Consider the following 12,972-nt stretch of genomic DNA (forward strand, 5'->3'; position numbering starts at 1 on the left):
CCACCTACCCTGCTCACCAGAGGCCAGTAGTGGCCAGGGATCCCTGACTTCAGGCAGAGGCAGACAGCACAGTTGCTGCCTCCTTTGAGCCCATCCCAGGGCCCACAGGGCCTGGAGAAACCTGGCAGGGGCTGAGTTAGGAGAATCTGGCAGGGAGATGCCAAGTGAAGAATGTGAGGGACTGGCTATGAGGGGCACTAGGGCACAGGGTCTGCTTCCCCTGGGGAGGTGGCAGTGAGACATATAGTAGCCAAGCCTCCGCAGACACCACCCTGCTGCCAGGCACGTGTGGTGCCCATACCCACACCGATGGCTGCAAGAAGGTTCTTCATCAACAAAACGGGAGGACGCACCCACACCCACATAGGCATTGGTGCCCACACACATCAGAGAAGAAAATTGCTGCTGTGCCCAAGGTGTGGGGAAAGGGGCAATGTCCCCTTCCTCCCCATGGTGGGACCAAAATTATCCGCTCCTGCCAGCACCCCCTCCCCCAACTCCACAAGCTGCTGACCTCCACCCCAGTGCCATGCCATGTGCCAGGAACAGCTCAGCGGTACATCCCAAAGGGTGCTATCCTGGAGTGGCTGTGCTGGGCAAGGGACACGTTTCCTAGTCACAGAGGTTTTCTTTCTTTACTGCTCACCGGCCCTGTGCCTCTGTTACCCCCACTGTGGCACAGTGTAAAAATTCCATCTTGAAGGCTAGGAACCCAGGAAGATCACCACACCTGCTGAAATGGTGGGTGAAACTCCCTGCCTTGGACCTCTTGCTCCAGGACTGATGTCCATTGGGACATGGCCAGGCCAGCATCCTGGGGAGGGCTGCATTCCTTGCCTGGGGAACCTTACTCCCAGTTAGGAATCACTGGAGTTGAGGCCCCTAATGGATTGGGGCAGCCACGGGGTAGAATGGAGGTAGCCCCATCTTACGGGGCTGTGTAGACCCCAGAAAACAAGCATTGAGTTCAGACTCTCGTCTGAAGCTGGCCACGTGAAATTATTTGGGCTTTGGGGTGTGATGATGGCCTGGGGTCAGGGAACTGGTTATGACACGCAGGACATTCTCTGCAGCTCCCTAAGGTACAGGGTATGTTGCTAAGTATATGCTTTTAAAAACCCTAGGAGGAGAGGGCACCCAGAAGGGGCCCTGAAGCCAAGGGCATGGTCCAGCCTTTCCACCTCCCCAGCTGAAGACATGCTGGAGGACAGTTCTCCAGAGTTTCATAACAAAGAAGAGTAAAAAGAAATCAAAAAGACCTGGAGGATAGGCAAGCTAATGAGGGCTGACTGGGATTACTCTGCCCAATCCTCAAAACAAGCCTTCCCTATCTGTCCTCTGGGCCAGGTGAGGAAACAGGTCACAATAGGACATTCAGACCCTGGGCAGGCAGCTGGCAGCCTGGAGCCCAGGAGGTGCAAACACATTTTTACTAAGACACATCCTGCACAGCCCTAAATCCATTAAAACTTGAGGCAATACAGCACATGCTCTGTGAGCACAGGGTTGGGGCTGGGGTTACAGATTAACAGCATCTCAAGGCAGAAGAATTTTTCCTAGTACAGAGATCAAAATGGACTTTCTTATGTCTTCGTCTTTCTCCACAGACACAATAACAGTCTGATCTCTCTTTCTTTCCCCCACACAGAGTGTCACCACTGTATGTCAGCCACTGGGGGACAGGCTTCAGCTTACACCCACCTTCCAAATTCCACCCTCTCACCTTGGCAGAAGCTGGCCAGGAATTGGGGCCAATCGATGGGTGGGGTCTGCACACGACACCGTGTTCAGGTCCCCATGACAGCCTCACACATGGGTGGTGGCCCTGCAGTTCCGGGTGCCACACACACCCCAGCCCCTGCTCAGGCCCTGATCTTTGAGAAGGGGGAGCAGCAGAACCTGGGCACTGACCCCACAGTGCCACTCACACCCACAGACAATTCTCCAGACAGGCATCAGGTCTCGGTCATGGCCACCTCCCCCTGCAGGGCCTCAGCTCTTTCCCGGGACTCACATGGTCCTTCCTCACATGCAGCTCTGGTAGGATGCATTGATCTGTACCCAGGGGCTCTGAGGTGACAATGGCCACGCTCATGCAGACTGCAAGGGCACAGGCTGGGTGCCCATTGTGGGGACCCTGACTGCAGCACTCCCAGACTATCATCGGGCATGCTGGCCCCCAGGCTTAGCTAGGGCACCAGCGGTAGGAATGCACTGCTCTGGACTCTGCAGGAGGAGGATAACTGTCACCGCATCTTTATGTTCTCCTGCTGGTGTCACTCTGTGCTTCTCATCTCCTGGTTGTACGATTCAGGGCAGACTCTCTGAACACCTTGTGGGAAACAGCACAGTCCAGCAGAGAAGAGGAGAAAAGCCCAGCTGCGAAGATGAAAAAATGGCAGGTGTGACATGGACCGCCATTCAGTTTCTGTATTTAGATAAGGTCTTCCGGAACACCTGCTCTCATTGGATTAATACTTCAAATATACATATACATATACATATATATATATATGTATATATAAATTTTATTTATTTTTTTTGAGACGAAGTCTCACTCTGTAGCCCGCACTGGAGTACAGCGGCATGATCTCGGCTCACTGCAACCTCCAGCTGCCGGGTCCTGGTTCAAGAAATTCTCCTGCCTCAGCCTCCCGAATAGCTGAGATTACAGGCATGCACCACCATGCTGGGCTAATTTTTTGTACTTTTAGTAGAGACGGAGTTTCACAATGATGGCAAGGTTGGTCCTGAACCTCTGGCCTCGGATGATTCACCCACCTTGCCCTCCTAAAGTGCTAAGATTACAGGCATGAGCCACCGTACCCGGCCCATTGTGGCAGCTTAATCACAGAGGAAAAGAAGGCCTGGACCCAGCAGGAAGATGATGAAAAGGGATAAGAGCCGCTCTCTCACCTATGGTGTCAGCCAGGCACTTCCAACTTTCAACATAAGGGACACTAAATAGCTTTCCCAACAAAAACTGAGATGTTGGGTAAAACCTACAAAAATGCATCTTTGTAAGTGCATTACTGAGCTCGCATTGAAGGATGGAATCCACAGCAGTCAATAAAGAATTGGCGGGAACCAAAGTGGAATTTTTTTTTCGGTTTAGACAGTTGCACAGAGGATGGGGCATCAGAAACAAAACTGTATGTCTCTCCAAAATGAGGCCAAAAATCTGACATCTTAGACTTAAAATAAAAGCCCACCTCAGAGCAGGAGCAGCAAGGAGAGCAGCTGTCCCTGCATTGGTGCTGGGTGGAGGGAAAACCACTGACCCTGGGAACTGATGAGAAACAGTCCTCCAGGAGTTTGTGCTGGAAGACCTTGAGAGCATGGGTGAAATCGACGTGGCACCAGGCGGCTGCTCACTTCACCTCTACCCCATGTGAGTGAACATCTTTGCTGAAACAATGCAACCCTGTCCTCAAAATATCTCCCCACATAAAATTCCAAGGAAGATAAGTCCACGTGCAAAAAGTTACAAAACTTAAGTAAACAAAGTACTGCGGATACATCCAATAATTCAAGAAACACATTCAGTAGAGCCACAAAAATCCAAAAGGTGGAAAAGATCAACTGCTGGCAAAGTATGCACTGCTGTTGCTCCTGTTAAGAGACTGTATTTCACAAAAAGCTAGACACGCCCCTCTGTGGCCTCACACTTGCCTTCTCAGGCATGTCTGCCCCAGAAATGCCCTTGCAATGTCTTCAAGAGACACATACGGGGCAAGAATATTTAGGCAGTGATTGAAGAAATAGAAAACACCTGAAAGCCATCCGAACACACCTCTATCAAGGAAAAAAGCTGGCACAGTCACATTGTGGAATATGATACAGCTGTGAAAATGAACTGCAGTTAGAAGTATCAACAATGAAAAATTACAGTGAACAAAGGAAATTACTGAAAAATACGCTGCTATTCCATATACAGTTCACAAACCATAATGTATGACATTGCTTAATAATATACACAGAAATGATAAACCTTATGAAAAGCAAGACAAACATTAACACATCAGTCCTATGTCTGGGTGAGGAAGGGAGACCCAGGTGATCAAGGAAGGGCATATTGTAGCCTTTCAAGACACTCGATGCTAATGGATGATGACATCAGTGCAATTATTAATCTATCGGATTATACATTCAATTTTGTTTGTTTGTTTGTTTTTGAGGCAGAGTTTTGCTCATGTAGCCCAGGCTAGAGTGTAATGGCATGATCTCGGCTCACTGCAACTTCTGTCTCCTGGGTTCAAACAACTCTCTCACCTCAGCCTCCCGAGTAGCTGGGATCACAGGTGCCTGCCATGATGCTCAGACAACTTTTTGTATTTTTTTAGTAGAGACGGTTTTCACCATGTTGGCCAGGCTGGTCTTGAACACCTGACCTCAAATGATCCACCTGCCTCAGCCTCCGAAAGTGCTGGGATTACAGGCATGAACCACCGTGCCCACCCAAATTTTGTAGACTCTTACGTGTCATATATTTCATAATTAAACATAAGAAATAAAATATTTACTGTAGTTTGTAAATGAAAGAGCAGCAAAAAATGTTACAAACTTTTAAACATCAAACCTGTTGTATAGCTCATAGTGACCCTCGCATTAAGCTGTGGAAGTTCCAAGTTGTATTTCACTGTAATTTTCTAAAAGCTAGGTGAACAGATGAAAAACTGAATTCAGTTTTGAAACAAGATATTAAGATAATGTTACTGGTTAAAGGTGTCCAGCTTCTTGGTGCCTTGAACCAAGACTTGGACACAATGCAAAAGTGGAGCAAGGAAAGAATGAAGCAGCAAAGCAGAGATTGACGGAAAATGAAAGCACACTCTACAGGGTGGGAACGCCTGAGCAGAGGGAGCCCGTTACTGAAGTTTCTGGGGTTTAAATCCCTCTAGAGGTTTCCATCGGTTACTTGGTGTGCACCCTATGTAAATGAAGAGGAGGAAGTACAATTACAAAGTCATGTTCTCAGTGTACGCCCTGTGTAAATGGAGAGGATATTTCCTGTCATAGCCCAAGAGTTTCCATTTGATTAGTTCTCTGAAGTCAGGGTGAATCGGCCTTATGTTCCTGCCTCCAGACCCCTTTCTCCTGCCTCCGTGGAATGGATGGCAGGACATGGAAAAGTGTTCTGTGCAAATGACATATCCCAGGGCACTGGCAGCTGAGGACAAGAGGGAAACAGTTGGTGCCACTGAGGAACGCTCACCCGTGTCTCCACACCGCACAGAACAAAGTGAGTGTCCTTGTCCTGAACCTTCTGAAGTGAGTATCTCGCCTCAGGGCTTTCATGAAACCCCTTTTTGGAGAAGTTCCTTCTCTCTCCTTCTGCAGCCACAAGGCAGCAGGGATAGCCCCTCTCACGCTGAAGTTCCTCTAAAAAAAACAAAGAGAATAAAATAATAGAATTAATGTAATGAATAATAGAATAATGAAAATGAAACTTTTTTACTGAAGCAGCTCTGGAATTTCATGTATTGGTGGCATTAAAAGCAGAAAATGAGCCTATAGGCCTGGTGGGGAGGCTCACGCCAGTAATCTCATCACTTTGGGAGGCCGAGGCGGGCAGATCACGGGGTCAGGAGATCGAGACCATCCTGGCTAACACAGTGAAACCCCGTCTCTACTAAAAATACAAAAAATTAGCCAGGCATAGTGAAGGGCGCCTGCAGTCCCAGGTATTCAGGAGGCTGAGGCAGGAGAATGGCATGAACCTGGGATGCGGAGCTTGCAGTGAGCCGAGATTGCGTCACTGCACTCCAGCCTGGCAGCAGAGCAAGACTCTGTCTAAAAAAAGAAAAAAGAAAAAAAAAGAAAAAAGAAAAGAAAAAAGGAAATGGGCCTATAGAGCTCAATTTCATGGCAAAAAATTAAGAAAAGAATAAAAAGACTCTACTAATAATGGTGACATGAGCTGCTCATATTGTCATTTTCTCTGGTACCTAATATTGGGGAGGAGGTGGGACCACCTGCCACCAGGCTCCAGGTGATTTGCAGGCTGTTCCCCCAAATCACTGCAGCTTCTTCCCTGCTGGTCCCTTGATCCTGCTGCTGTGCCGGGCGTCCTGTGTGGCAGGAGGCACCTCGGCAGCTTCCAGTGGGATAGGCCTGCGGCATTCTGAGGCTGAATGCCGTGATCACTAGGAAGTGAGGAGACACAAGCAGGAAGGGTTCAGGGATGGAGCGGTCGCTTCTCAGGGATCAGTCGCAGGCCGAAGCTGGGAAGAATCCCCTTTCAGGACAATGGCTCCAGGCTGAGGTCCATGCTGTTTCTGCGCATTATGATGACTGACCTTCATCCATAGGGAAGCATATCCGGGCTCCTTTTTCCTAGGTGATGTTGGGAACACCTTGAAATGGGCACTGGTGGATTTCAATTCCAGCCTTCCAGAAGCCACTCTAAATGGAAATTGAGCTAAGGGACGTAGCTGGAGTAAGTAAACAACTTTAGGTCCTGAACAACAATTTTCACATACAATATAGTGTGCAGGGAAAAATAAAGCCTCAGGACCCCAATTTACAGCCAAAAAGGAAAAAACATTAAACTGAAGCTGAATCATGCAAGAAACTGCCTTTCCTTTTGTTCCTAAGCAGATAGCTCAGATAAAGGGTTACATATCTCCACAGGAAGCTGGTCTATGTTCACCTTATCTTATGTAAAGGACTGATTTACCGCATGCGAGATGAAGACATAACTGATCATTCCCCATCTGCTCTCTTTCTCTTGCAACCTGAGGACCACCACAGATTCCCTCTATCCCCTCCAGCCCACCCTTCCTCTCCAGCCCACCCTTCCCCTCCAGCCCACCCTTCCCTCCAGCCCACCCTTCCTCTTCAGCCCACCCTTCCCCTTTAACTACTGAAGCCCTCAAAATCATCTTGGGAGGAAGGCATAGACCACAGAGTGTTTCACGATCCTGTGTTTTTTCCTTCCAAGCACGTCCTTAACCTTGGCAGAATTAACTTTTAAATGGATTGAGATCGGTCTCAGGTACCTTTTGGTTTACAATCGCATGCCTCAGCCATCACACAGCTCTCTGGCCTTTGTCTTCTTTTACCAAAGGAGGAGGGTGAATTCCATGATCCTAAAACCCCTTCAGCTCTCCATAGGTTTCTGGGGGGCCACAATTACCTAAGAGATTAGAGAGAGCATCATAAAATAGAAGTAGACGGTGTATGGCAGTTAGGGTTAAGTTTGGCTGCATAAAACAGAAGATTCAAGCTAACAGAGGCTCACACATATAAAGGCCTGTCTTTTCACATGAAATGAATCTGAAGGCAGGCAATCCTCCCCTGTGCACTGGATCTGTGATCTTATCAGAGAGCCCAGCTTCTCTTATCATTGCCTCAGGCACTTTGACTGAAGGTGGTTGTATCTTCTAGATCACCTCATGCCCCAAGATAGCAGCTTTGTTCCTGCAATCACCGCTGCATTCAAAGCAGCAGGAAAAAGAAAAAATAAAACAACCCCATACTCAGTAGTTTGGCTCCTTTTAAGGAGTCCTTTTGGACGTCCTGCTCAACAATTCCACTTATATCACATAGGCCAGAATGGACCCACATGGCCACGTGGGTGCACAAAGACAGCTGGGGAATGAAGCATTTAGTGCAGAGCCTTGGTCAGAAGCGGAGGAGGAAATGGATGTTGAAGCAACTGTTTCTCTCACATGGCGTGTTAGTTGAGCTTGGAAGGATGAGTGGGTTATTTACAGACAGGCTTGGAGAGACACACAAGCAAGGATCGTGTGTGGAAGAAGCATGCTGGGAATTCGCAGCATAAAGAGAGTCTCCCCCTCACTGCAGATTCTTCCTGCTAAAAACTCAAGGGCTTCTGAATTATTTCCATACTTTTTCTTTCTGAATTTAGAAGATTTACAATTCAATTATATGTAATGGTAAGACATCGTCTCCTTGGGGATTGTTTAAAAACAAGTCTGTTTGGGTTTGGAAAGAGAAACCTAAGACCCGCGTGCAGGGGTGGGAGTTTCAAGGTTCCTGGAACACAATGCTGGAAGGAATTCAGGCAAAATATTCCATGGTCTTCTGACTGCTCTCTGGTGCCTGTTGTGAAGTCTAAAAGCTGTGATGCTCCCCAGGAATGGCTGTGTTCTGAAAACTTTTCCAGGAGAGTGTCTTGAGCTGGACTACATTGTTACTCACTTTTGTAACAGACCAACTCTTGTGATAAGGAACCCACTCCCCCAATAACAACATTAGTCCACTCACCAGGGCGAAACCCTCATGACCTGATCACTCCTTAAAGATCCCTCCCCTCAGCACTACTGCATGGGGGATTCAGTTTCCAACACTTGAAATTTGGGGGACAATTTCAAACCATAGTAAGAAAACAATGGCAAAAATAAATTACTTATACAGTGTTTATCACTGATAATAAGGTATGCACAAAACATCATTTATAGTCTATATTCACTATAATATGTTGTGCTCTATTTTCATGTTAATTCATGCAAAGAAATAAAAAACAAAGAGAAAGATTTTCGAGAGAGGTATTAAGAAAGAGCACCATAACTTTTAGTGAAACTGAGAAACTGGTGGAAGTAATTGTTTTAAAAATCTTTTTTATTTGCTGGTTGTTTGGAAGTCAGTGGTGACATTTCAAGGAGGAGTTGTCATTGGGAAGGCAGATTTCAGGAGGCTTCAGTAAGAGTGCATGAGGAAGATGGGGAAGGAAGGAGGACAGGTGACTTAGAAAGATTCTTGGTGGCAACTGGAAGTGCAGAAATAGAATGGTGACTTCAGGGAGAAGCAATTCAAGGAATGTTGTGTTTTGCTTCTCTCTTTCTGTCCCTCTCCCCATCTCTCTTTCCATCTCTCTCTGCCTCTGACTTTGTCTGTCTCTGTTTCTCCCTCTCTGTGTCTCTCTCCTGGTTGCTCTGTCTCTCTCTGTCTCTTTTTAAGACTCTGTGTGTGTCTCTGTCTCTCTCTTCCCCTCATCTCTTTCTCCATCTTTCTATGTCTCTCTGTGTCTCTGCTTCTCTGACTTTTTCTGTCTCTCTCTCTGTCTCTCTCACTCTCCCTCTTCCTTTCTTTCTTTCTTTCCTTCTTTCCTTCTTTCTTTCTTTCTTTCTTTCTTTCTTTCTTTCTTTCTTTCTTTCTTTCTTTCTTTCTTTCTTTTTCTTTTTTTCTTTGTGTGTGTGTGTGTGTGTGTGTCCCACTTTCTTGGCATCTCACTCTCACTCTCCATCTCGCAGCTCTCTTTGGTTTCACTATGCAAGCTGACTCTCCCCACCTGATGATCCAGTGGGATTAGCAGGAACCGGGTGGACTACCCCCACCACCCACATCCTGTGCCCATCCATGAACTGGGGCAGAGGAGAGGACTGATCTCGCTACTTGGCCTGGCTGGACGTGCTGACCCTCAGGATCACAGGCAGTGGAAGGAGCAGCTCCTGGAAAGTCAGAGTGAGACCTGTGATGGATGGAAGCCACAAGTATGTTGAGCACCAAAAATGATCAGCACTTGGTCTATGGCAGCAGGAGCTCAGAAGTGAGGAATCCTAGGGCCTTAAATGAGTCGCCCATTGTGGCAAAAAATTTTTAACAAAAAAATAGCCCCTCGGGCCGGGCGTGGTGGCTCAAGCCTCTAATCCCAGCACTTTGGGAGGCCGAGACGGCCAGATCACGAGGTCAAAAGATCGAGACCATGCTGCCTAACACGGTGAAACCCTGTCTCTACTAAAAAAATTCAAAAAACTAGCCGGATGAGGTGGCAGGCGACTGTAGTCGCAGCTACTCGGGAGGCTGAGCCAGGAGAATGGCGTAAACCCGGGAGGCGGAGCTTGCAGTGAGCTGAGATCCGGCCACTGCACTCCAACCTGGGCGACAGAGCGAGACTCCATCTCAAAAGAAAAAAAAAAAAAAAGCCCCTAAGGAGTGTTCCAATGGCCACCTCTTAAGCAATACAATTGACCCATGAACAATGCAGATATTAGGGGCACCAACTCGCCACACAGTTGAAATTCGTACAATAACTTTTGACTACGCTAAAAAGAATTTACTAATAGCCTATTCTTGGGTGGAAGCCTCAGTGATCACGCAGAGAGTCGGTTAACGCACATTTTTTGTGTTATATGTGTTGTGTAGTGTATATAGAGACTACAGGTGTGCCACCATGTCCTGCAAATGTTTTATTTTTATTTTCTTATTTTTTGTAGAGACAGGATCTCGCTATGTGGCCAAAGCCGGTCTCAAACTCCTGGTCTCAAGCTGTCCTTGTGTCAGCCTCCTAAAGCACTGAGATTATACACATGAGCATGGCACACAGCTGATTTATTATTTTATTTTCTCAGAACTCTATGCAACCTGATTCTTAATACATAAGGAAAGAGAAGCCAGACAAAGGTGGAAGGAGTTACACACGATGTGAGTGTCATTTGGCACTTAGACAAGAGAGGCGGATGATAAAAATAAAAGATCCGCATGTCGCAATTGGCGGTGGGCTTGGATATGGACTCCAGCCCTTTTTATTTTTATTTTTTTAGGAGATAGTGTCTCACTCTCTTGCTCAAAGTGGAGTGCAGTGATATAATCGTATCTCGCTGTAATCTCAAACTCCTGAGTTCAAGTGATCCTCCTGCCTCAGCCTCCCAAGTAGCTGGGACTACAGATGTGCCATCGCTCCAGGCTAATTTCTTTTTTTTGAATTTTGTAGAGACGAGGTCTCCCCGTGTTGCCCAGGCTAGTCTCAAACATGTAACCTCAAGCAATCCATCCGCCTTGGCCTCCAAAGCGCTGGGATTATAGGTGTGAGCCACTGTACCCGGCCAAGAATCCAACCCCACCTGTTTTCTATATAAAGTTTAGCATCTAGATACAAAGCAAACTAATTTTGAAAGATCAAGGAGTCTGAAGGGAAGCTGGTGGGAGGGGAATGGGCTGAAGGCAGCGTTTTCTGGTCTACGGTTTTGCTTATTCTTGGACTTTCCAAAGTCCCGAAAGAAGCAGAAGGAAAGTGAGAAGGGAGGAAGAGGCAGGAGGAAAGGGGGAGGGCTGCGCCTCTGAGGTTGCAGATTAGCCCAAGGCGGCTCAGTGACTGGGAAGGAAGGAAGGAAACCCCCAAGGACGAAGGTGGAGTCAGAGTACTGGGTCCAGCAGAGACTGGAGGGGAGGAGGGTGCTGGGAGCCAAAGACCTTCCTGCTAGCACTGCAACCTCTTAAACTGCTTAGGTTTTTATCCAAATTTGATGCGTCCGCATTTTGTAGACCTCCAAACAAAGTCACTCAGGCTAACCCAAGCAGGAAGGGGAGGATGATAGGAGAAGCTTCCCCACCTGATGATGCCCTTCTTGCTTTTATCCATTCCTGGGAATGACTCTTTCTCCAACTCGGGGGATGCCCCTATGGGAGAATACAGTGGCGTGGACCAGCAGTGGAGAATTCCAAGTCCAAAAAACGATTGGCATTTTAAAGGAAAGTAAGAAATCATCCTGCATATGTGAAATATTGGAAAAAAAGGTTGTTACTAATAATTCTCCAGAGACCACTCTGGTGAGATTGGGTTTCTTTGGGGATGTGTCGAGCAGGGTATATGTACCGAGTGGGCACATCCCACCCTTCAGACTCCTCCCTCAGCTCCTGTCTACTGTAGCAGTCAGAGGGCAGCTCCGGTCCTCATCTCCTCTGAGAGACCCACTCAGTCATTCACTCACTCATTCACTCACTCGTTAACTCATTCACTCACTTACTCATTCACTCCGTCACTCGCTCACTCACTCATTCACTCAGTCGTTTACTCATTCACTCACCCTTTTACTCACTCACTCATTCATTTACTCATTCACTCACTCATTCACTAACACATTCACTCACTCACACACTCACTCATTCACTCACCCATTCACTCACTCAATCACTTACTCATTCACTCATTCACTAAGCCATTCACTCACACATTCACTCACCCATGCACTCACTCATTCACTCCCTTATTCACTCACTCAGCCATTCACTCATTCACTCACTCATTCACTCACTCATTCACTCACTCACTCATTTCCTCACCCGTTCACTCAATCATTCACTCACTCCATCATTCACTCTTTCACTCACTCATTCACCTCTTCACTCACTCATTCACTCGCTCACTCACTCATTCACTCACCCTTTACTCACACACTCACTCATTGATTGACTCATTCACTCATTCGTTCATTCATTCACTCACTTCCTCACTCACTCATTCACTTGTTCGCTCACTGACTCATTCACTCACTCTTTCCCTCACCCATTCACTCACTCACCCACTCATTTGCTCACTCACTCATTCATCCACTCACTCATTCACTAAGTCATTCATTCACTCACTCACTCATTCATTCACTCACTGACTCATCACTCATTTATTCCCTCAGTCACTCACTCATTCACTCACTCACTCATTCACTCACTTGTTCACTCTCACTTATTCACTCACTCATTCACTAAGTTGCTCATTCATTGACTTACTTTTTCACTCACCCATTCACTCACTCACTCATTCATTCATTCACTCATTCCCTCACTCAGCAATTCACTCACTCACTAACCTTCTCTCATTCATTCATTTACCCACTCACTAACTCATTTACTCCTTCACTTATCCACTCACTCATTCACTGACTCACTCACTCACCCATTCAGTCTATTACTCACTCATTTACTCCTTTACTCACTCACTCACTCCTTCATTCATTCATTCAGCAGCACCCATGACAGGTTCACTCTGTCCTGGGCTCTGCTGTTGCCCTGGGCCTGCAGCAGGGAATAGTCAAAGAGCTCTGAATCCACGGCATTCAGAGTTCAGCAGGGGGACCTGTCGAGAAGCTCAGCAGATAGGTGAAATGCCCCATGTGTGACACTGAGGAGGATGTTTTAAGAGAAGCAGGGAGGGAACAGGAGTGTGCATGGAGCCCAAAATTTCTGCGAGGGTGATCGGGGGAGGCCTCACCATGCAGGAGACCTTTCAGG

Source organism: Macaca mulatta, chromosome 6 (genome assembly GCF_049350105.2).
Source record: "Macaca mulatta isolate MMU2019108-1 chromosome 6, T2T-MMU8v2.0, whole genome shotgun sequence".
NCBI classification, from domain to species: Eukaryota; Metazoa; Chordata; class Mammalia; order Primates; family Cercopithecidae; genus Macaca; species Macaca mulatta.